The following is a 26,425-nucleotide window of genomic DNA, read 5'->3' as shown; positions in this document are numbered from 1 at the left end:
GCTGGAAAGGTAGTTAGGGACTAGGTCATGAATAGCCTTATAATGTTTAGGATGATTTCATATCAGCTTTAAAAAAGTAAGTTATAGTATGTTCATGGTTGGTTGGTTTCTTCCATCATTTTGCTTTGTCTTCCACAGCATCAACTTTAGCTTCTTAAGATAGCAGCCAAGAGTAATCAAGGTTATACCCTTTTACTGTTTACCTCAATATGGGAAGAGAGAACTCTCCTATTTGTGGAATAAAACTTCCTCACTTCAGTCTTAGAGTGGACCAACTTAGTCACCATATCCACAGTTCCATCAATAAATGTCAGCAGTGGAATGTCCAGCATCAATTTTCTCAGCCCTGGGTTCCAAAATCCATTACTGGCGAGGGGGGTGGGATCATCATGGCTGGCTAGTCTAAGCAAGATCTGCCTCTGAAGCAAATGTCAATTCCTAAAATTATTTTTCTGCATAGTAGGAGGATAGGACTGGGAATGGATGGGGTCAATCACAATTAGCACTACAAACCATGATGTCTTGCTAAAGTATTTTTTTCTGAAGACTTTCAGGAATCATTGAAAAATTTTAAGTAGAAAGGTTGCAACATCAGATGTGCCTTTGAACAAGAACACTAGATTTTGGAGGTAAGTAACTTGTAGTGTAGTGCAAGAAAGCCAATGAGGAAGATATTGCATTCATCAAAAGTTAATGGTGGCTTCATCTTAGGCCATAGTAGGGCAAATGGAAGAGTCTGAGAGACTAGGTGATGATTTGCTGTGGGTTAGGGAAACAGAGGACTTGAAAGCCACTCACATGTTTCTGGTTTTGATAAGGAACATATGAGGGGGAGAAGGTTTTGGCTTGGGATAGTGGAAGAGGGAGGGGGTTGGATCAAGGAGTAAGGTGGGCGGAAGATGACAGGTTTAGTTTTAAGCATATCATCTGAAGTGCCAAGAAGACGTCCAGATAAAATTGCTCAAAGGCAGTTTGAACTGCCTGTATAGGTCTGGACCTCAAAGGAAAGGACAGGGCTGAAGATACAGAATCAGGAATCTCTATATGGCCAAAAAGTTCGTTCGGGTTTTCCCATAATATCTTGTGGAAAAACCTGAATGAACTTTTCAGCCAACCCAATAGATGGTGGTGTAGAGTATGAAGAGAGGTCAAGACAGAGCCATAGGGGAATTAGGGAATCCTGACATTCAAGGGGAGGACAGACAAAAAGATGTTTATAAACGAGACTGAGAAAGATCAGGTTGATTATCAGACAGACCACAGAAGAATGCGGTATTGCAGACTCTAATGTTCATGGTAGACACAAAAGTTCATGGTAGACACAAAAGTTCATGGTAGAGATTGCTCCAAAAGTACAGGAAAGTGTTCAGGGAATTAAGCTGCCACAGGCTAATTAGATAATATATATCGGAGTGTATGGACTTAGAGCAGAGATGAAGAATGAATGATTTAAGGTGGTGGGGTTAGCAGGTGTAGACAATCCTTCCATGACAATCATCTGTGGAGGCCTGTAACTAAAGGGGAACTTGGGATTTTTTTCTTTGTTATTGTTAAGGAGAAATCAAACTTATAACAGTCGTTATACTTGTTGCAATTTTGTCCAGGAGCAGGCTCATAGCAGCTCTTGAGAGAGGATTGAGTTCATCACTCCCCAACTCTATGTTAAGAAACATCACAGTGGTAGCTTTAAATTTGTTATAGTGGGATACATACACCCCAGAAATTGACAAATGCTCCAAATCAATGCTTCTTCCCCCTAGAGTGCCAGTTAAATATTTACTAGCATGTTACTGTCTGTCTTTAGTTAAATTTTAGAAGCTACAATGGATTTTTTCATGTTTTTGGCTGCTCAGCATCTAAATTCCCCTTGCTGTTTGGGGAGTTTCTGATTTCAAAAGTTCTGGTGAAGAGCAGAGCCCATTTTCCACTTCCAAAGCTGAAAAGATCCATGCCCCTCGCAGCCAGGATTAGAACACATGACACTCCTTTCTGGACTTTAATTCTGAAGAAAGTGATATGAATTAAAAAAAAAAAGGCAGTGAAATCCATATGAAAGAGGAAAAGTCTAAGAATAGTCAATTCCAATTATAAAAAAGAACAATTTAACAGAAGCTATGGAGCTGTAAACTGAACTTAGGCAGCATCACTCAAACCCCACAAGTTTTAAAAACTAGCAACACACTTAGAGAAGATACTTTGCACATATAGAAAAAAGATTATTACACAGAATATATTTTGAACCTCACCTATAAATCAATAAAAAAAAAGACAAATCACCACCAGAAAAATAGAAAAGAGATATGAGCAGGTAATTTACAGAAGAAAGAACCAGGATGGAAAAATACACAAAAAGATGATCCAACTTGCTAGTAATTGGGATAGATCAAAATAAAAATAATTTGAAATCCAATTTCATACTTGGATTGGCAAAAATGAAAAAGTCTGGCAATACCACATGGTAGCAAGCAAGAAGAAAAAAAATCTTACCATACTAATAGGATAGAAAATAGATACAATTACATTGGGAAGTAACTGTGCAATATGTAATAAAGTGTAAAGTGTGCATACCTTCCTACCCAGATTTTCTACTTCTCATTCTAGAGCTGTAGTTCTCAACTGAAAGCTGCTCATTAGAATTATCTGCAAGGCTTTTAAGAGACAGGCTTGGAGATCTTATCTTAATAAGTCTGGGATATGACCCTTGAGGACCATTGTCCCAGAGAAACGGTCACACTTGTGTGCAAGGAGACAGGGAAATGTTTATGTTTATAAAGACAAAAATTTGGTAACAAACTAAATGGCTATCAACAAGGGAATGTCTAAATACAATGTGATATATGTGTTTGTAAATGTAATAAAGGTGTATATACATGTACAGAGACACACAGACACACACATCAGAGAAAAGAAAGCTGAAGCATGTTTCCTTGTTAATGGAAAAATGCAAATGTAACAGAAAAGAACAAACTTGACTCCACATTGGATCTATTCCTTTAGCTCTAAGCCTTGTGCTCTGTTGCCTATGCTTAGTTGTGCTGGCTCTGCACCTTTTGTAAAAGAATGTTGCCTCTAGCCTGAAATATACATTTCAGAGCCATACTCAAGCCTCTGACCTTTAAAAGTATAACACTTTTCCATTCACATAGAGATAAATAGTTGCAGAACAGAGAATGACATTTGTCTTGTTGGAGGTTTACAGGAACATGATGAACAGGCCTACATGGACAGCTGCAAGAACAAAGGATTCCTGCACCAAGAAATTTGCAGCAACCAGCCACACCCTCTCCCCTTTTAGTATAAAAGAAGCCTAAATTCTACCTCAGGTAATGTGGTTCTTTGGGACACTAGTCCACCTTCTTCTCAGTCTGCTGGCTTTCTGAATAAAGTCACTATTGTTTGCCCCAACAACTTGTATCTTGATTTATTGGCCTGTCATACAGCAAGCAGTATGAGCTTGGACTTGGTAATAGAAAGATCCAGGAGAGATGGAAGGTATATAAGAGAAGGAGTGACTGATGCAGCCAGGTAGGTCCTTGATGAGGGAGGATCCAAGAACTTCTTTGGAGGATGGAGCCAAAAAAACAGGAGGAGGACTTGGTCTTCAGAAGACTTAGTTAAGTAACAGGAGAGGATCTCTTCTACTTGACAAAAGTAAAGGAGTCAAGAATGAAGATCTGCACTCATCCATCCATTCCTCTCCCAACAGCCATTCATGAAGTGCCTGCAGGTAAGTGTGCAGTGAAGTTTTGGGAAGTGAACTTGAAGGGATTCTGCCTGGAAATTGAAGGGATGGTCTATTTTCTCAGTGAAGGAAATAAATCATCTGCTGAGGGGTGGAGAGTTAGACAGTAAGGCAGTTAGTAACTGTATTTCTAGAATGCGAAAGTGTTTTAAGTAATCTTTATTGTTTTTCAATTTACTTGTTGGTTAATCCAGTAAAAGTGTTTTCATTTTTAGAACTAACCTTCTGTTTCTAATTTTTCCAAGTCCAGAGCCAAGTTTTTAAAAAATTTTTCAAGTTTTTAAAAAAAAAAATTTTTTTTTACTTAAGCAATTGGCATTTTATAAACTATTGAAAGGACAATCATTTACAAAGGAATCCATTTCTGCATGTGGCTTATCACATCAGAGACAGATCTTTGAATAACGCTATTCAACTAGACTTTATAATCCTAATACAAGGACTTCACAATTATTTGTGGACAAAAATAAATTTATTTTTGGAACACTATTGATATTTTCAGCTTTATTGGCATTTAAATATTGAACCAAATCAATTGAACATAAGTCAGAGTCAAGTTGAGAAACTGCACTTCCTGATTAGAAATTGAGGCCACACATCTTTTCCCAAGGGCATACACAAAGGTTTGAGCTCTCTGAATAGGCCAGCCAGCAGCATATGGATAGAATGTATTAAACAAAAGAACCAATAATGTGACTGCAGTGTTTGAAGGCTTCCAAAAAGAGCAATTGAACTAATTTTGGCATTAGCTATTTCACAAGAAAAGAAACTATGAGAAAATGGAGATCTAAAAATGTTCTTTCACTGGAGACCTATTATCAATTGCACATACAGTTATTGAAGTTGCTCTTACATTCTACACCTGCAGCATTGAGTGAGATAGTTATTTTATTCTTTGCTCATTAGAACAAGCAGACCTCCCAGAAAGTAATGTGCATTCTTATTTTTTTAATGGATTTATGGACTCAAAGTATTGAATACCAAATTTTCTGTGGGTTACTAAAAAGGCACAGAGGGATTCTAGAACAGACTGGTTGTCAGAGTCCAGGCGCCTTGTATCCAAGGAAATAGACTTAATTTAATCCAGGTGACTGGCTATTCAACACAATCTTTTCTTAATTAGTGGTACCTTGACCTCTTCTTGTGGAGTCCCTTTCATGATCTACATTTCTTGCAACTAACTAGTCTTATTTTCCCACATGACTTCCCACAGTTTAATTGTCATAGAAAAAATTTTTTAATTCCTTCAATTTGAAGTATATCCAAGTAGCTAAGAAGAGGCAACTGTTCTTTGCACTAGTTTTGTGGAGGTAATTTTTTTCCCCAAAAATGAAAATTGTGAAAGGCAATTCTTGTATCCTCAAGAATCTTAGCAGCAACACTAGTGATAACAGATATTTAAATAGGGATATGTTTTCCATTTCAAGTGTGGAAAGCAAAATTCTAAGAGAGCCCCAAGATTCTTCACTCTAAGTATGTACATTATCCCAGTTATTCAGCCAAACGATAATCTAGGGTACTGCTGTAAAGGGATTTTGTAGATATAAAAAAGTCCCCAATCAGTTGACTTTAAATTAGGGAGATTATCCTGAGCCTAACTTTACCAGGTGAGCCCTTAAAGAAGTCAGAGAGATTCTCCTGTCAGTCTTGAAGAAGCAAACTGGCATCATATGGAGAGGGCTTTGTGGCACGGAACTGTGGGGGCTCTAGTTGCTGAATACCTCAGTCCTAGACCCACAAGGAACCTAACTCTGTAAATAACCAGTGAGCTTGGAAGAGGACCCAGAGCCTCAGATAGGATCAGAGCTCTGGCTGACACCTTGATTTCAGCCTGGGGATACCCTGAGCAAGGACCCAGCTAAGCCATTCCCACACTGTTAACCCTCCAACACTTTGAGGTAAAAAATTTGTGTTGTTTTAAGCCACTAAGTTTTTAGGGTTTCCACAGAAAACTAATACACTAAGGGAGTGCTGATCTAGCTTCTTGACTTGAAGGTAGAATATTAACTTTTTACTTGTCTTCTAGTTTCTAGAGCATGGGGATCCAGCTTCTGTATGAAATACAGTTTTAGAGAGTGTAACTTCCAGGTGTTATTGGCATAATCCTTTCAAATGTCCGAGTGAGAGAAATGGTAGAGAAGATAATCTAAAACAGAATTATCCACATTTTTTGACGTTCATGCACTTGCTGGATGAAGCTCATCTTAATGATACTCTCCCATGACTGTATCCTGTTTAATTCCCATTCACAGACTGTAACTATATCCTTTTCTCTCCACAGTTAACAAAGCAAATGATTGAAAGTGACACTATAATAGTGATAATAGTGAATCCACTCTGATTTATTTTAAAAAGCAATTTGCTTTCAATATTTGGAACTTTAGTTACTAATACTCTTGTGACAAACCTCACTACTATTGTTCCTTCATCAAAGAGGAAAGCATCTTCCTTTTCTTCCCCTCCCCTTCCCCTCCCTCTCTGCCTCCTCCTTCTTTTTCTTCAGATTCAGTGAAGACTGATAGAGAATTTATTGTGTAAAAGACAGTGTAAGTATTATAAAATTGGCTTCCTATGTCTGCTACTCCAAAGTAATTCTATTAATTGGATCAAGAAGATCTGTGATAACCAAGTCTTCTTCCACCTATCAGCCCCTGACTATACCTTCCTTAACTTTCTAGTAAGTACCATACTGTTTTGATTACTGTAGCTTTGTAATATATTTTGAAATCAGGAAGTGTGATGTCTCCAGCTTTGTTCTTCTTGTTCAAAATTGCATTGCTATTCAGGTTTTTTTTGTGTGTGTGGTTCAGATGAATTTTGGACTTTTTTTCTATTTCTGTAAAAAATACCATTAAACATTTGATAAGGATTGCATGCAATCTGTAGAACACTTTGGATAGTATGGACATGTTGACTATATTAATTTTTCCAATCCATGAGTATGAGATATCTTTCCATTTTTGTGTCTTTTTAAATTTCTTTCATCAATGCCTTATAGTTTTCATCTATAAGGGTCACCTATATAGTTTTCTCCTTCTGAAAGACCACGAAGTCTCTCACCTTCCTGGTTAAGTTTATTCCTAAGTATTTTCAGAGATTTCTGAACAGGGAAGAAAGCTGGTCATAACCTCTTCATAGTTTTCTTGTAAAACCAGAGTTGAAAATGGAAGGAGTAAGGATATCAGAATAATCTCAGAGCTCAGGCTGCAACCAGAGGATCAGTTTAAGTGCAGTGTTGTCTTGACAGGTCTTAGACAGCAACAGGACACTAGGTGCCTAGGAAAGGTCATCTAGGAGACTCAGGGAGTAGAGGTGTGTGCTTACCCTATGCATCTGCTTAGCATTTAGGGTCCACTACAGAGCTGGAAGGAACACACGTTGGGTTAGGAAAGATGAAACCTGGCTGGAAGGAACATGGTGTTCATGGATATGAAAAATCGCTGGATAAAACACAGTCCACAACCCATCCACTGTTGTCCGCACTGACTGATGAAGTTACCAATCAAGTGGTGGTCTTTGGAGCTGGGAGAAACCTGAAGAAAGTCATTTTTTAAGCAAGGATCATGGGTCCACAACTCACTCCATGAATGTCACTGGACCTAAGCTCTGGTTTGAGTGGGTTTCTCAGGAGACTCTTCCCCCTACAGGGTTTTTGAGAAAAACAAGGCATGGCCCTTTACAGTAGGGCTTGAGCTGGGACAGAGCTCACCTACTGTATATGTGTGGCCAGGACAGATTGCAGGGATAGGGCATTGATGAAGTGGGAGGTGGTGGGTGGGGAGAGAAGGGAATGGTCCTGGCTGGAGAAGTGTGGCAGAGACTAGGGAAGGGGCATGCTGATTGAGAGAAGCACTACCAGGCCAAGTGAATGGGATGTGGTCCTGGTGGGAGGGGAGTGACCATGGACTAACACAGGGCCCAACCAGCAAAGTGGCCTTGGAGGGAAAGGAATGGTGGGTGAGGGAGGAGACGAGGTTAGAACAGAGTGTATTTGCCAAGACCCAATGGATAGAGGCATGGCCTTGTGGAAGGGGTGTGGTGGGTTGGAGGGGACATGGTTACAGTGGAGCACAAGGAGTGAGGCCCAAGGGGCATGGATATTCAGAGGACCCAGTCTGGCCACAGGAGAGTAATACGAGGTAGGCAGCATACTGTAAGGAACAAAAAGAACTTCACTGGGAGCTTGTGGCAGAATCAAGGCAAAGCACAGAGGATTAGTCTGGAAAGGAAAAGCATGATATACAGGAGAGAAGGAATGTGTCCCGCGAGAAAACACATGGCCCTGTGGAGCCAAGAGACATGGCCTCAGAAAGTTGGGTGTGGCCATAAAGAAGCACGGGTACATGACTGGCAGTGGCCATGGCCAGAGGGGAGTAGAATTAAGGACATGAGGGAGCATGGTCCAGCGGGAGTGCAGAGGTGGGCATAGCCATAACTGAGGGGATATGGCTCCTACCAGACCACGAGAAGCACAGAAGTCCATTAATTTATACCTAGCACAATTCCTTGTCTCTCCTCAAAGCCCTTCCTTCTTCCATAATTCTTTGTTCTTATTGACAATTCTCTCCCACAAGTCTCTGTTCTCTTCCACAGTTCTCTCTTTCCTCAAAGCCTCTGTTTTCTCCCATAATTCATTATTCTCTTTGAAGAAGAGAGATATTTAAGAGATTTAGAGTATCCTTCATTGTCCCCTATATAAAATGTTAGAAAATGTCTTGTCTGCCCTGAGTTGGAAAGGGCATGGATTTTAGAATCAGATAATCCTCAGTTTAAATCTCAGCTCTCCACATATTAGCTGAGTAGAGAAATATCTCAAGTCTTCAAGTTCCTTATCCATCAAATGGGAATAGCAATATCTAGCTCACAAAGCTGTGAACATTAGTAAACATACATAAAGTGCTAGCATATAACTCGAACTTTGTGGTTGACCTTTATGTTACTCACATATTTTAATTTTTTTCTTTAGATTGCAGGAAGTTCAGAGTTAAATATAATACGAATCAACAGAAATCCTATTACACCTCATGACCAGCATATATGCTTTCACTATCTTCTAATATTTCTATTATATTAACTTTATTGAATAGTTGGTCCTTTACTGTAAACAATCTTATGTTCCTTTTGGAAAAAAAAGTGAATAAGAAATATGTAGATGGATGGATAGACAAATGGATGCATGGATGGATCTATGGATGTCGATCAGTATAACCTTGACCTTGATTATAAACCAACCCCAAATTTAGTGGTTTAAAACAACAACCCTTTTTTAGCTCACAATTCAGTGGGTCAGCTGGAATGACTTCAGCTGGGACAGCTCAGTTTTGTTCCATTTGGTATTAGCTAGAGTCAATCATGCTTTGTTGTCAGTTGGAAGCCAATGACCTCACTCACATTTTCGGTTGCCTGTTGGCTATTGGCAGGGACGAAGAAGGTAACTGAGCTAGCCTAGATTGTAGGGTTCTCGAGAGCAGTGCAACAGGGATACTTGCACTGAAAGCACTTTTTAGTTCCCTTCATCAGGTTTGCTAATGTGACACTGACCAAAGCAAGTACCATGGACAATTCCAGACTCAAGGACCAGAGAAACTGAACTCCACTTTTGATGGGAGGAGCTCAAAGTCATATCACAAATGGATGGAAAGAATTTGTGGCCATTTTTTTGTGATCTTCCACCACCTGAGCTAGCTTAGTATCTTTCATATGGTAATTGTTTCAGAGTTCTTTGACTAAGTTTCCACGGCTATAATGCAATAATCCTTTACCATTCACATTCTTGCTATTTGAGGATCTCCAGCTCCCTGTAAAGTCCTGAGGGTGCATCCTGGGGGTCCCCCAAAGAGTGTCTCATTATTCTCAGTTGCTTCCAACCTGAAGGTATTTTCCCTTTTGCACCAGCCTCCTTCCCCCTCATTGGATATCCCAGACCTACCAGATGCTGCTCTCCTCATGGGCATTTAATCTGCTTGTTAATCTAACTCCTTTATCACTGGTGCAGCAGAGTCTTTCAGGCATAAACCTACCCAGTGTCTTGTGGCACTGCTGGGAGAAAGCCATCCTTCCCTTTTCACAATTCCACTCTTGGTTAGTGGAATACCAAGTGTCTCATAGTGTTTTTGTATGTTTGTTTGTTTTGTTTGTTTGTTTTTTTGCGGTACGTGGGCCTCTCACTCTTGTGGCCGCTCCTGTTGCGGAGCACAAGCTCCAGACGCGCAGGCTCAGCGGCCATGGCTCACGGGCCCAGCCGCTCCGCGGCATGCGGGATCTTCCCGGACCAGGGCACAAACCTGTGTCCCCTGCATCGGCAGGTGAACTCTCAACCACTGCGCCACCAGGGAAGCCCTCTCATAGTGTTTTGAGAACACACTTGTACATTTTCCATATGGATTGCCTCCCATTCCCACCAATCATGGTTCCACTGGTTGTAGAGGTGTTGTGAGCAACACTGAATCAGAAGACGAATCCAAGTTTATAATCAATTCATCTTCAGGATGCTCCAACCAGTGACTAAATCTTGTTCACCTGACTCCTTCCTTCGTTGTGAGGTTTTTTTTCCCCCCAAGACTCCTTGGGACAATATCACCAGTTCAACGAACATAATCAGATATGTCTGAATCTCAGATAAGTGCTATTACTGTCCCCAATTCGTAGATGGGGAAACTGAGGCTTAGAAGGAAATTCAGAAAATTGCCCTTGGTCTCATAGCAAGTACATAGCACAGCTGGGATTTGAACTCAGGCACTCTGACCCCAAAGCTCATTCACTTAGTAGCCTCACTATAGTCTATCCCCTAAATGTAAATTATTCCACTAGGTATATACATTTCAGCATTTCTGCTTAAAATTTAGGTGTTGTGAATACAATGCACAAAAGCTGTTTTCTTTGTGCTAAAAGAGGACAATTGAAGCCAACCTGAGTAAAGACAGGAAAGTTTCTCCTTTTAGGAGAAATTCCAGTGTAGTCGTGGTAATAAGATACTAGCTGTCTGGTTTGTGGCTCTGTACTTTGCAATATAATATAGTATTGTACTTTTAAGTATGCTACTCTGTGAAGCCATGGACATGATGGCTTTGCCAGAGAAGAAAGAGAAGAAAAAGGAACTGTGGTAGAAACAGAAGAAGGAACTACTCAGGACATGCCTCCAAATTTCAAGGGTGTCGTGGTGTGATAAAAAGAGCAGGAAACATGCATTCAGATTGTCATGGGTCCCCAAACCGATTTCCCCTTTACCAGCTGTGATGTTGAGCAAATAATTTAAACCTCATTTTTCTCTACTGAAAAAAAGGGTTACATCACCTCCCATATAATGTTGTGAGTGTTAAATAAGCTAATGTATGCAAAGCATCTTAGGCAAGTAGCTGGCCCAGAAATATGTCCACTTAAGAAACTGCATCTACTATTATAAACTTTAAACCTTTTGAAACAAGGTAGAAAAATCAGTAATTATTATAAGAAAAGGAAAACGAAAAAGTTGCCAGCCAACAAACACAGCTTTTGTTCAGTATCAGTTCTCTTATAGTCAACACGTTCTTAGTCTGTTTCTTATATCCTTTTCCATGTTTTTTTTCAATCCTGGCTCCGTGGATGGGTTAGTTCTCATTTGCCCTAAGATCAGTAGACTTATTCTTTTTACTTTCCCTTTTCTTTTCTTTTCTTTTTTTTTTTTTTTTTTGCCGTACGCAGGTCTCTCACAGTTATGGCCTCTCCCGTTGTGGAGCACAGGCTCCGGACGCGCAGGCTCAGCGGCCATGGCTCACGGGCCCAGCCGCTCCGTGGTATGTGGGATCTTCCTGGACCAGGGCACGAACCCGTGTCCCCTGCATCGGCAGGCGGACTCCCAACCACTGCGTCACCAAGGAAGCCCTCCCTTTTCTTTTCTTTTTCTTCAAATATTATCACATAACGTCCTTCTTTGCTGGGGCGGCGGGGGGGGGGTGTGGGGGGTGTTGACTTTGCACTGGTTCTTGAAGAATTTTAACGGGTAGAGACTGCAACAAATCTGACCATCTATGATATTTGCAAAGACTAGTGAGCAGCTTGGTGTGTCTGGAACACAGCATATTACTGGGGGAATTTTTTGTAAAGGGAATTAGAGGGAAAGTGATAGAGCACTATGAATCCCAAAGTAAGAAATGCAGATTTTACTGTAGGCAGTGGAGGCTTTTGAAGGTCTCTGAAGAGGCAAATGACATTTCAGATCTGTATAATAGGAAGATAACTGTGACACCAGTATAAAATTAGATAAAAGTGAATAATGGATTCAAGTGAACAGAGACTGGAGGTGGGGAGATCATTTAAGATCATTTAGAGTCATGGCAAGAACCCTGAAAAGCTATGAGGATGACCTGACCCAACCAGAACCATGGGAATGAGAAGATAGGATAAGGTCCAAGAGGCATTTGCCTAGCTGAATCTGCATTTGTTCCATATAAAGTGTCCACTCCATGGCAATAACTCTTCTAGGTACCAAAGACACAAAGTGAACACAGTTACCAAAGGTCATGCCTTGGGGGAAATTTTAGGTGGTGAGGAATGTGCTGTAGAATAATATAGCTGAGAAGGAAAAAGGGAGCCCTGGGTGAGAGCCGCTGTCTCAGAGAGAGAACTCAGTGGGGGTCTTTAATACAGTGACACAAAGAGTCCATGATGGAGCAAGCTTGGGGACCCAGCAGGGAACTATTTCCAGGATGAGTAGCCAGCAGGCACCAAGTCAGGAGCTTCAGTGTGAATTCTCAGACCAGCAAAATGGTTAGACTCTGGAACAGGGAGCAGGAAGGTGAAAGCAGTAGGAGATAAGCAAGCAGGGGCGTCTAGAGGGCTAGTTCTTGGAGGTCACTTAAAAGATCTTTTGGCTTTTACTCTGAGTACGATGGAAGCTCTTTTGCATGTTTTGTGATTCATTTATTACTAATTAACTTAGCCATACTTAGGCATGTAACTGAAACCTTTCTGCATCTCAATTTCCTCATCTTTAAAATGGGTAGAAGAACTGTAAGCCATATGTGGTTGGTGTGAGCATTAAATGACTGTTGAAAGGCACTTGAGTGTTGACCAGGTATGTGGATTGAATGGGTGGGAGAGTGACCTTTCGGGTCAACACAACTAGATCATGGTGGCATTTTCTGGAAATGTAGGAAGAGAGCCAGACTGGTGAACAAGGTGCTGTGTGACATCCAGGTGGTTGTCCTGGTGTGGCTGGTTCTATGGGTGTGGACTCCGGAAAGAGGTGTCGCCTGGAGACATGGATTTCAGAGAAGGAAGGTGGAGAAGTAGGGTAGTCACTACATTTTTACATAAGTTGCTGTTAAGCTTTCAAAAATCTTTCGTCCACTACTGCCACACATTGTCATTGTCTCCTAATGTTGAAGGAGAGTCTCATTAAACTAAACTGTAAAACAATTCTGTAATCATCATTCTTAATCCTCCTTCTCCTGGCACAGGCACACAAACCTCCTTCTAATGGTTTGCCTTTAACTCTAGATGTCATAAAACAGGTGTCCAGTGGAGACCTGGCACCAGAAAAGGCTTGACGGCCTTGCCCTCTTTTCTACAGCAACTTCCAAGTTCAGAATGGAACACACCTGCACACACACACCTTCCACCATTAGGTACTTTTCCCATTTGTTTGTTTCTGCTTTCCTGATTCTTTTTGTGTCTTCTTCCCTTTTAAAGTATATGTCCAGGCTATATACACATCCTCACATCCTCCATTTTTCCATTTGCAATATTATTATCACTCACTTTGATGGATTTACCTAGGTTTAACTGATTCCTGATCTCACTAGTCAGTGTCATTCAAATACACACCCATATGTATTTAAACATTATGCATAATGACATCACCTGCCAAAGATGCAAGGGGGTGGTGTCCATGAGAGAAGGCCTTTCTTTTCTTTTCCTTCCCTTCCCTTTCCTTCCCTTCCCTTTCCTTTCCTTCCCTCTCCTTTCCTTTCCTTTCCTTCCCTTTCCTTCTCTTTCCTTTCCTTTCCTTTCTTTCCTTTCCTTTCCTCCCTTCTCCTCTCCTCTCCTCTCCTCTCCTTTCCTTTCCTTTCCTTTCCTCTCCTTTCCTTTCCTTCCCTTTCCTTTCCTTTCCTTTCCTTTCCTTCCATTTCTTTCCTTTCCTTTCCTCCCTTCTCCTCTCCTCTCCTCTCCTCTCCTCTCCTCTCCTTTCCTTTCCTCTCCTCTCTTCTCCTCTCCTCTCTTCTCTTCTCCTCTCCTTTCCTCCTTTCCTTTCCTTTCCCAAGCAGTGTTCTTAGGATTGAAACAAAGCAGGACCCTGTGGGGCACTGCTGGGTGCAGATCCTTTCCATGTCCCCTGTTTTCTGTTTGTAGGAAATAGGCTTCATTCAGTCCCCTTGACCTTCCCTGAGTTCCAAAGGGCAAATTCAAACAGTTGCTAATCAGAAAAGGGAGAAAAGGCAGAAACCCAGAGGAGCAATCAAGAAAAAATAAATAGTACAGTGATAAAGCAGGGTCCTGGTTCCTCCTCAAAGGATATATATATATGTCAATATCTTTGAGTTCTTCTGCAGGAACTAAGGTCCCCCCCCCCTCAGGTGGAGGATGGTAAAGTCAGGCTGAGCACAAGATTCCTGGAACACCACCCTGCTACCTCACCACCAAACTATCAGAAGAAAGCCTGTACACAGTGGAAGATAACGAAGACTCTCCCCTTCTCCCCAAATGATTAACTGTGATTAACTTCCTCTTTCTCCCTTTACAAACTTTCATGGTGGGGCAGAATCTTTGGAGTTGGTTATTGGACATGAGTCCACCTTCTCCCCAGGTTGCCAGCCTCTTGAATAAAGCAAACTTTCCTTTCCGACCAACACTTTTCTCTCAAGTATTGACTTTCGAACATCAAGTTTGGTAACAGAATGGCTCTGGGGGGATCCATGGAGCCCAGAGTTGAGAGCTGAGAGGGCCACCTTGTGCATGCCCACATTTCTTACTCTGAGAAGGGAGATGCCATACCCACTGCCATGTCTAACATCCTCCGTACTCCTACAGGTTTAGACCCTCTACATGGAAAACCTTAGTTTGCCTTCTTGCTTGAACCATATTATTCCCCACACCTTTCTTACTTAAGCAGATCCCATGATTTTCCCTAAGCCTCCATTCCTTAAAGTCACATGTCACATGATTTTGTAACCAATATCTATCTGTTTCTACTATCTTCCTTCTGTCTTTTTTCTAACCCTCACCCCCTTACATTAGGAGACTGGTAATTTCCATCTTTTTCCCATTGCAGTTGAAAAGAACTGCTGAAGGTGTGGGCAGGCAGGCAACCCTTCAGAAGGAATTCAGCCATGGTGTCAGCCAACCCAGGGGGCTGCTCTTCTGCTGGAATTTCTGCTCCCAAGTCATTTGCTTTCTCTGATCTGCGTGACTTTGTACCTAGTTGAATATTGTGAACCACTTTCCTCCACCCCAAGCGTGCCTTAACCTTCCCCCATTTTTGTTGGGCTAACTCCTCCTTGTTCTTAGGTTTTGTAACCTCTGCTTTTGTTGGTAAGTATAACACCCATTTCGCCCCAAGGCTACAATAGGTGCTTCTGTCTGTGTGTGCAGATCAATGTGTGTGTGTGTGTGTGTGTGTATACATATCCTCCATAGTCGCCCAATATTGTATGGTCATTGTCCTGGGGCTTTTCTGCCTTCCCATTTAGATTGTGACCCCTGCTGAGGTCACTTCAGTCTCACTGACACCAGTATTGAGCCTGAGCGGATTCTGAAAAGATGCTTATTAAATGAATATGTGCATTTCTTCATTCTTTCATCGTCATGCTAACATTAAATAAGATGCTGTATATTACTTTACCCACATAAAACCTTTTTTTATTCTCACTTTTACCTTCTCTTGATGTCTTTTTTCCCTCCTAAAATCATTTCTTAAAAGATTATCTATTATATGAAATTTTTCCTTCAATGTCACCAGAATCTATTTTTATAGCATCACCCTTTTTCTTTTTTCTTGCATACTTTGAAGTGTTTTGAGGTTTGCCTTTATTTTCACCTGTATCAATCATCTTACCATCCTGAGACTAGTATTCTCAAGCAGTATAGCAAGTTGTCTCAAAATTATTAAACTTTTTTCAAACTACATATCCTCATCAAGAGAGTCTATGGGATTCCCATTTTCCCACCCTACACAACTTTATTTTAGAACTAGCCACCATTTCAGATGGATGCTTTTTATATCTATCAAGTGTGTTGGGACTAAAAAAGTAAAAAGTTGAAAACTACTCAGTACTATATAAATATGTTTCAACTGAACTTTGATTTTACTTATGAGTGATTATGAAACGAATCACAACTCAGATTTGCAAGAGAAAAAAGGATTTATTTATCTTAAGTCTATTACAAGTTCCTTTTTACCAGGAAAGTGGGAAATCAGTTGCAATTTCTCTGGGGTTCCAACCTCTTTTTTTCCAGAATTGGGCTTTGGGTCCTCTGACATCATTCCTTGATTATTCATTCAAGAAATATTTATTTAGCTCTTACTGTGTGATAGGCAGTGTTTCAGGCTCTGGGATATAGCAGAGAGCAAAGAAAGTTTCTGCTTTCATAGAAACAAATATACACATACATACGTATGTAAGTAAACATATGTGTATGTACTGTTAAGTGGAGATACATATTATGAAGAAAAATAGCATGGGGTGTATGGGGACAGGAAATCCTAGGTGGGAGCTACTATTTAAGATAGGTTGGTCAAGACAGGGCTTTCTGATATGGTGATATTTGAGCCCTAGGAAAGGGCAAGTACTCAGAAGGAATATGTATAGATATGCAAATAGAAAGGGAAGGGAAGATAAGACTGATCCCTGGGGCTTTCCAGATGTAATAGAAAAGGAGTATCAGTAAAGGAGACTAAGAATAGGTTCTGGAGGTAGGAGGAGAACCAGGAGGTGTAGAAAGCAAGAAACCCAGTGAAGAAAGTGCCTCAAGAGGAAGGGGCCAACAAGCTGTAATCAGTACTTCTGGTAGTATGAGTGAGATGAGGACTGAGCACTGACCACCTGTGGAAGGCTGTCCTCTCTGAGATGGCACTTGCCCCCTCTGGCCCTCTACCACCGGTTTATACAGGTCCCTTTCCATTGGGTTCAACGTTTTCCACCTGCTCTGTGAGCCACATTTGTGTTCCAGGAACCAACCTACTTCACTGAAGCCATACTCAGGTATGGGGTCCAATGAGGCTAAGACACTAACTACTGTCAGGGAGGAAGAAAATTTCCTCTACTCTTCTAGGTCCTTCTAGCTGGTCTAAGAATTAAACTGACATGGGACAGATTGACAGGAGGAAATCAAACAAAAGTTTTAGAGCAACTGTACTTGGGAGAGACCAGGAAAACTGAGTATCTCACCGAAATGGCCGAAGCCCTCAACTTAAATACCATCTTCAGCTAAAGACAAAAGATATTGGGAGTAGATGTTCTGTTATCCTTTAATCCTTGTCTGAATTCAAGGGTCTGCCAGTCCCAAACCAGGGATTTCACAGGGGAGGAGGACTCTGGGAACAAGCACTCTATCTAAATTCTTTTAGGCAGTTAAGGAGGAAGGTCAAAGGTTCTTCCTGAGTCTTGGGCCTTCACATGCCAAACAAACACGTTTTGGGGTGGCAAATTTTGCTCCCTTATACTACTTAGACACAGGAGGAAGCTATTTCTTCAGGAGGATCCTAAGACATCTTCCGGAGTAAGTGTATAAAATGGAACACAGGTTTTTTCTTCTCTAAGTTTTCTAAAACCCATTCAGAAGACCCTGCTGTCCCCACCTTCATGTTCCTCAAAATGAGAAGGAGTGAAGCTCAGGGTCCTTTTCAGAGACCAACCAGCACCTAAATTCTTCTCCTTTGACTTCAAATTCTACGTATTTCCTACAACGCAGGAAGTCTTTATTTAGTGGAAGAATGATGGGTGGAGACTTGTTACGTATTCTCTCTTCTACATTGTCTAAACTCTGAATTCTTTCAGGTTCCCTCAGGACCTACACTTTTACCCAAAACTTGCTGCTAATAACCATTCCCTGATGTGAGGAGCGTAGTATGGCAGCCCCTTGAATTCAGAGAAGGATTAAAGGATAACAGAAAACACCAAGGTGAGTCTTATTTTTTGTCCCAATTTCTTTACCTTTCTATTTTTTACTGTAGGTTTCTTTATTTGTTTTACTTGCAGTTAGCAACATGTGTTTTGACTCTGGAGAAAGGGAAGTGATCTCTGCAATCTTCTTCCTTTAATCCTCCCCGAAGGAGGAGCAATTTTGATTTGGGTCTGTCTGCTCCCAAGGTGCTGAGTGAAAGATATCTTCTAAGGGACAAGCATCACCAGACACATCCACATGGCCATCTTCTGTCTGTTTCTTCCTGTTAAGGGCCAGGCTGCTCCCTCAGGGGAGGATGTAGGATCTTGGGATCTTGTTTTGGTTCTGGCTGTCCTTTCATGTTTTCTCTTCCTCTAGCTTGGTAGCCAAAGACTCTCAGGCCAACTTGTTTGTGAACACCACAAGTAAACAGGCTTTTTTAATTCCATTTTATTTTTGTTGTTGCTGTTTATTTTCTTTCTGATTTCAATTTTCCCTGTTACTGGCAGAAGGACATGATTCTAGCCTTTCCTTCCATTATAGGGGTAGAGCTGAGTTTTGGCTTTGGAATAGGGGAGAGAGTGAAGAGAACAAAATAGTTCTTGTGGTCTTTAAACCAAAACTTTTTATTTTTTAAGTTTTATTCAGACATAATTCACATAACATAAAATTCACCATTTGAAAGTGTACAATGCAATGGTTTTTAGTATATTTACTATGTTAAAGAACCATTATCACCATCTAATCCCAGAACATTTCCATCACCCTGAAAGAAACCTCTTACCCGCTAGCAGTCACTTCCCAATTTCCCCTCCCTCAGCCCCTGGTAATCACTCATCTACTTTATGTCCCTATGGATTTGTTTATTCTGGGCATTTCATATAAATGGAATCATATATATATGGCCTTTTGTGTCTGGTTTCTTTTACTTAGATAATGTTCAGGTTTTATTCATTTAGGGAAAAGGAAACTTCTACATGGTTCCGTATAGCTCATTAGAAGTTGGCATTGACATTCACAACCCCAGACTCAGCATATCATTGTAGAATACTGTACCTTTCATTGCCTTGTTTGCCATTGATCCATCAATATCAGGGGACCTGTAGCCAAGGCTGGCTGGGCCCACTGGCTATTTGGGTATTCTAGGACACCTTGGCCATAATACTTAATAACAGTATCCAAAGGATATGAATATCCCATTTTCATAGAAACAACTCACTTCATGCCTCCTGTGGAAAACATAACTTATAAGAGGAGCGAAAGTGCATATCCTTTGAGTATTTTCTTGTTGTGTATTTTATTTGTCCTATTCTAATAGGATTTCCTCATCATCCTAAATCTTGACCAACTCTTTCAGTGTTAATGATAAATTAGTGTAATGATATGATTAGAAAGTACAGTCATTACTACCTCACATTTTATATAACCTTGATTGCTCCTTATACTTAAAGCTTTCCAACAATACCGGACCACTTATATAGGAAATGTGCTGTGTGTGAGTGTGTGTGTGTGTGTGTGTGTGTGTGCGCATGCAGGTGTGTTCCATTCTGAATTTATGCAGTATACATTACTCATCTCAGACATGTCTGGTCACATGTGGCAAGCTGGTGGGAAAATCCATGCAAGAAAAATGTCTCCTTAGATGGAAGCATGAGGTACATCCTGAGACAGATGTTAGCCATGGACTTGGTCTTGTAAGAATGCTCCTGGTGGCCAAAAACAGGCATATCCATGCTTCCTGGCAGTGATCAACCCGATCCGTGGCACAGGAAGTGTTGCCAGCAGCACTGGCAGTTCTGAGAGCACCAGATGGCCAGCTGTGCTCCCCAGGTGGGCATGGGTAGCCATGAGAATTGTAAACCCAACTCAAGCAACTCCTCTCTGCTTGTAGTGCTGAGAGGACCAGTAGCTGACATCACTGGGAGCAGGAAAGAAGAAATCAGTGTATACCACATGGTAGATAAAAAGACTTATCAGTGAGCCCACAGGAGACACCCTTGGAGACTCTTCATAATAATTGAAGGTGATCTTGAGGGGGGTCCATGATAGTATATAACTAGGAAAGACAAAGAAAAATCATCAGTCTGATCTCATTTTTACCCCAGGACTGATGCACTTAAAAAACACTGATCAGTTTTATAAACAAGAGAGAAAAAAAAAATATATATATATATATAAAATATATATGATATTCATACATATGTAAATAATAAAATTATATTATATATAGTGATTGTTTAAATTCACAGGCTACTTTTTTATTATTTCCAACCAGGGGCCTAATCAAGTTCCAAAAAATCACTCAAAAGGGCAACAACTCAAATAAATGGAGAGGTCTAATCTTACTCAGCAGTTTCCTGTTTAGCCTGAGGAAGTAGCAGTGTTTCCTAAAAACTGTTTCCTATTTCCCATTCTCTTCTCTCCCTCCCATCATTTTAAGAGACAACGTCCAACAGGGAAAAACAGTTAGAGAAAGCGAAGGGGCTCTATTACTTACCGGCTGGTGATCTTAGACAAGTTAATTAATATCTCTGAACCTCAGAGTCTTTGTACGTAAAAAGAGGGATAAAATACCACCTACCTGTTGATATGTGGAGAGGCTTAACTGGATTCGGATCCGTAAAGTGAGTAGGAAAATGCCTTGCATGGTGGGCTCTCAGTCAATGGTAGTCCTCTACGTTTTCTTGCTGCCGTGGTCTGGGCCCCTTGAGGAGACCACCCTGGATGGTGTTGAAAAGGCAAGTCCTGGAAGAGAGCTCTCCAAGGAAGCCCATGGCAGCCAGTGCCACAAGCACACTTCTCTCTGGGAACGCCATAAGCTCCTGCCTCTGTCATCCATTTGCTGCCTTCCTTGCCTCTTCTTCATATGCCATTTAGCCTTGGACTTCTTCCAGCCAGTAGAATAAGCAAGGTCTCCCCAGGCTCACGCAGAACTGGGCAGCCTCTGGCACCTCTGCGTCACTCTCTCTGCCACAATGCTCTGACCAGGCAAGGTCAGTCCCCCTCCCCACTCCTGACTCATCCCCAGGTTCCAAGTCCTACACCAGTAGCTAAGGACCACCAAGGATAAAGCATCACCATCTGACTTTCCTTCTCCTCTTACATATTCTGCCCTCCCCCCTCCTTTCCCACATCCCTCCTCAATTTATTCCTTTCTTCCATTTTCTAGATTCTCTTTTGAGGTTGATGAGGGAGAAAATAAAGCTCTAGAAACAATGGATCCCATTGTCTCAGTATTTCCAGAAATGACCGATTAGTATCAACTCTGCCAAACTGAAAATCATCATAGTTTTTGGCACTCACCGAACTTTACATAGACAACACTAAACAATTTTACCCTTGCATAAGAAGAGATCCCAAGATCATTCCTAAGGAAAAATCTGACCTCAACATCAGACATCCCGTGACCATCTCCTGGGAAGGTGCTTCACTCCTTATCTGAATGTGGAGTCGAGTCAGTTGTATGAATTGCTCACACATGCCCCTCATTGTATGGCTCGAGTCCAACACATAAGGGGTCTCCCTTCAGCCAGGAGCTAGGAGCTAGTCCGTGTCATGTAGTAGTTAAAAGCCCAGCTGTGGCACCAGGCTTCTGAGATTTCAAGCTATTGGTGATAGGTAAATCTAATAAAGTCTTTGTTTTCTGATATATAAAGTAGGTAGACTAGCAGTTATTAGTTCATAAATTTGTATGAGACTTATGTGCTACAAACAAGACCTGAAATATAGTAAGTGTTCAAGAGCGTAAGCTAGTATTACTGTTGTTGTTGATAATTTTCTAAGATGAGGCTAGAGAACTTAACTTTGAGCTGACTGTTTTAAGCTAAATTGAGGGAAGTAAAAATATGTACATAATAAGTAAAGAAGATACATAAAGACGATTGTTTGAGACAGTGGTCCTCAAACTTTCATGTACATTAGAATCACTGGAAGCCTTGTGAAGATACAGATTTCTGGCCTCCACTCCCAGAATTTCTGTCAGTAGGTCTGGGGTGGGGAAAGAAAATTTGCATTTCTAACCAGTTGATGCTGATGTGATGGTCTGCAGGCCATACTTTGAGCAGCAAAAATTTAGGGTATTTCTCTTTTAGAAAAGTAATATGGTTTTTTATCAATGGTTGATACAAAACATGGCCACATGTTTCTATAATTTTTCTTCTGAGAAAGCAGAGTTGAGGTGTGGCTTACCCGCTTTCAATGCCCTGTATAAACACCCATGTTAGGTTGAGGCTTCACTCAACAGTCTTAGGAATTGAGCATCCGTGATGTGTCAGGTACTGTCCTAGAAATACATCAGTGGGTAAGACAGACACTCTCCCTGCCCTCATGGGGGCTAATGGCCTCCGGGGGTGATAGGCATTCAGCAAATAATTACATGGATGAAAAATTACATTTACTATTGAGTGAAAAAATGCTTTCATTCTCATTTCAGCTCTGTGAAATAATACAAATATTATGGTTCTATATTAGAGCTAAGAAAAAAAGTACAGAATCAAGTAATTTAAGGGCTGGCATTGCCGTTAGAAATCACTTTTTAAAACTCTTATTGCAAATGGAGTTAAAGAACTTCCTCAAAGTGACAGGAGTAATTAACATCAACACTACAATTAGACTTTTATTTGAATTTTCTTTTCGTACTGTCTGAAAATGGAAAAGATGGCCTTGGTGTTTTATAGCACATATACTATATACAACATAACAACTCTGGTAGTAAGAGTGAAATAATAACAAGGGAGCTATCAGGCAACATAAAACGACTTTCTGCAGCACTGATTTAGAGTTCTATGTGGTATTTATAATTTCACTCTTACTTCTCTTGGTGGCCTAGAAGCCAGCCATTATTCTTTCATTATTTACTTGGTGGATGTTTTTCTCTTTGAATTTTTGCAACACATTCTCAAAAGGACACTTGACCATGTCTGATGGATTACTATGTCATTTATTTTTTAAATTGGAAATTTTGTTTAAATCAGTCCACAATTTCTAAAAATGAATCACTTTTCAGATATTCATAAAAATATAATTCTTTTGTAAAATGCCTCTCAGCCAGGTAGTCGTTGAGGTCGTTAAATTGTTTTCCTGTTTGAAACTAAAAAGTTCATAGAAAGTAAACAAGAAATATTGCTACTAATTAAAACACATTAAAAAAGAGTGATGAGAAGCTTATATGTATTGAAGCTCACACATTTTAGGGAATAAACTTTTAAGTTACATCAGACAAATCCATTACGTAAACTTATTTTAGCTATGGAAATCAGATATTAGCTTCCATTAAATCTTTCCGAACCCAGTTACAAGGGATCCTACTTCTAAGTATTGCAAAGAGGCGGAAGTGGGGTGTAAATCATGGTGCCCTACGTTACTTACCATGAACACATGATCACAGAGTTTTAAAGGCACAGAACTAGGTAAAAACTTTAAAAAATATCAGTTAAAGTAGTATTTCTAGAGTCAGAAGAGAACATGGAAAATTGTCTTTTCTTACTCTCAGTATATGGATGAAGAAACCAAGTCTCAGAGAGGAAGTGGCCTTTCTGTGATCTTGCGGGCAAACTTCCAATCTTCTGAATCCCTGTCTGGTGCTTTTCTCTGAACTATGGCAGTGACATAGTGCTTTGAAAGTATTATGACATCCCTTCCCCCTCCCCCATTCCTTGGCTGTTCCTTTAGCCTAAGCAAGTTGGAAATTTCTTACACAGTGTCCACAGAGAGAAGAAATCACAGTCAAAAAAGTCTATTCCTGGTTTTGGGGTTTCATAAGCCTAGATCCTGGCAAAATGCATAACGCTTTGGAGCAATGCATAGTGATGTGAAGAACAAGGCTTCTTGCCCCAGGCTGGATAAAAATTATCTGGGATGAGGAAAGAAAAGTTCAAAAAGTAGATGCAGAGAGCTTAGACATGGTTGGTTTCTGAGAAGGGACCATGTGACCTGCTTTTCCTTAACCAAACACCTAGAGGGTGAGGGTGCCATGGAAACCCAGAATGCAGTTGGAAGGTTCAAGTATCTCAAAGCAAGTCTGAGTCAGGGAGCAAGTTTCCAGCAGCTCTGGTTTTCATGGCTGGGACTCAGAAGCAGTGTTGGGCAGACAGGCCCCAAACAGCCTCAGTGAGCTCTGCATCCTACTCTTCGTCACAACACCAATGAACTGAACCTCTGCACCCAAGAGGGATGGACGTGACACAAGAGTGGGAGAGTCGGAGGGGTCTGAGGTTGTGAATGAGGAAGGATGCAGCAGTAACCTGCAGGGATAGTTGATGACCGGAGGCAAGGCTGAGACCAGGGTGCCTCATGGATGCCAGGGTGGATGTTGTCCCCCCTCCAGCCCTCCCCATGCCTCAACACCCTGTAAGTCACCCTAAATTTAGGCCTAATCCTGAGGAAGCAGAGAGTAGGTGAAGGTGGGAGACAGGGAGGAGACCACATTATATAGACTGAGATCAAATTTCCAACCATTTGGCCAAATGGAAAATAGAAATGAACATTAAGTTCAGTTACAACAAAATAGAGAAATTTCTTGTCACCAAAGAGTTTGTGGGTGACTTTTTTGCCCACTATAAATATTACTGCTTACTTGGCATGAGTGTAATTTCCCCAAATGGCAAAAGAGTTTCTTTTCTGAATTCAACTTAAAAAGTAATTTAATCCAATTATTTGACATGTAAAATGCCCTTAAGTAATATTTTAGGAGACATGGCAACTCCTCTTTTAAATGAAAAACTGTTGTGAAGAACAATTTATGTCTTAAAACATTTTAATGTAAAACTTGTGTTGGTATCTCATTTTGGACTTGAACACCGACTCAGCCCCCATATATTCCCCTCTTACATCCTGTCTCAGGAAGCTTCCAGAAACTCTGCTGCACTGAGGGCCTCTCAACAAGACCTCCCAGCTTCCTTTGGGAAACACCCCCAGCCCACTCTCAGCAGAGTACATGATCATTTTATTATTTGATCCAAATTGTCTTTCTTACTTTACAATGTTATTGTTATTTACACATTTCAGCTGTTCCCATATTTGTTCCTGAAGTGCATGCAGTTAACATGCTCTTCAGCTAACATTTACACATGCCTTTGTGGGTTACCACTGCTTTCTTGTCTTTTTCAAAAAGGCTGTGGGTCCAGCTCCCTTTTCTTGTATGGGAATGTCAGGAAGGGGAAAGCTCTGAAGGTCAAAGTTCAGGCTTTGGAGCCCCTCCAGGCTCTATCACCTACTGGCTTTGGGTCTTTAAGCAAACCTCCCTATGCCTTAATTTTTTCATTTATATAATGAAGATAATGATAGTTTCTACCTCATAGAGTTGCAAGAATTCAATGTAAAATACTTAGTGCAATTTCTGGCAAATAGTGTTCAAAAAATGTCAACTATTACTATTATGTGACCTGAAACAAGGAATTTGCCACATCTGCCCCCTCCCCCCGTCCCCATTTTCTTCTTCCCTTTGTGCTATTTTATTCCCTAATAAATGCTTGGTGAATGTATTCTAAAGGAACCATTTGCGTTCACTTTTCAGTTCTATAAAATTTAATTAAACCAATGGCCAGACACCATGGTAATGAGACAAGACAATGAATACAGCTCTGTGTTCTTCATCTTAGAGCTTAAGAGAGACAATTCAGAACTTCACATTCACATATGCTGACTGGGATGTTGACTGGGAAGGGGCACTGGAGAGCCATTGAAGGCTTCCTGGAGGGGGCTACCACTGAGCTGAATCCTGAACCATGTGTGAGAGTCCGCTAGGGGAAGAATAGTGCACAGGTCTTTCCAGTCAGTGGGAAGAGCCTGGAACAGGGAGAAACAGCATGAAGACATTGTGTGTGGGGAAAAAAAAACAAAACAGCCTTGGCATTTGCAGGGATCAGGGCAAGAGTGCAAATGGCGGCCGCATACCTTATGTCTATTTAGAAGTTATAAACCAAGCTAACAAACTTCTATATAAAATAAGTTTTATCCTCCTATCTTGAAAAATATACCTTCATAACATTCTGGAAGGCTGGGTTGTAAGTTGGAATATTGGAACTTATTGGAATTCCAGGCTAGAAATGTGATGTTGAGGAGAGAGTCAGCCCCTAGACCATGGCCCAGCTTCCCCTTTTCTCATTCCTGGCTCCATCACCCACCTCCCTTTCTTTGGCAATAATGCTAACATTTGCCCTTTGGCCAGCCCACCTCAGACCTGCCCAAGGTTATGGTCTATACTTCAGAGCATAAACTCAGGGAAGAGAACGATACAGGTGCTGGAAGGGCTTTGGGTTATTTGTCCAGGGAATTTGAGAGACCAGTAGCATGGTCCGCAAGGAGGAAGTATAGCCTCCGAGTGAGTGCCTCCCCTAAATACATGGACATCTCAACTGTGAAGAGGACCAGGGAGCACCAGAACCGTGTGCCCTAAAGAACAGAGGTCTTAGAACGGATACCCTTTGTGTCCAGATCTAAGAGTGATACCAAAGAGAAATCAAATTCTCCATTATGAGAGCATAAAGACTAAGGCAAAGAGTGGTGTAAGAGGCTGGAAGGAGTAGATAAGAGTCATGCCATGGATGTCTTTGTATTTCATGGAGGCTGAACTTGAATCTTAGGCTTAGTAGAAATATTGAAAGA

The sequence above is a fragment of the Mesoplodon densirostris genome, chromosome 17, assembly GCF_025265405.1.
Source record: "Mesoplodon densirostris isolate mMesDen1 chromosome 17, mMesDen1 primary haplotype, whole genome shotgun sequence".
NCBI lineage: Eukaryota > Metazoa > Chordata > Mammalia > Artiodactyla > Ziphiidae > Mesoplodon > Mesoplodon densirostris.
The sequence above is the reverse complement of the archived record's forward strand: the minus strand, read 5'-3'. Positions refer to the sequence as shown.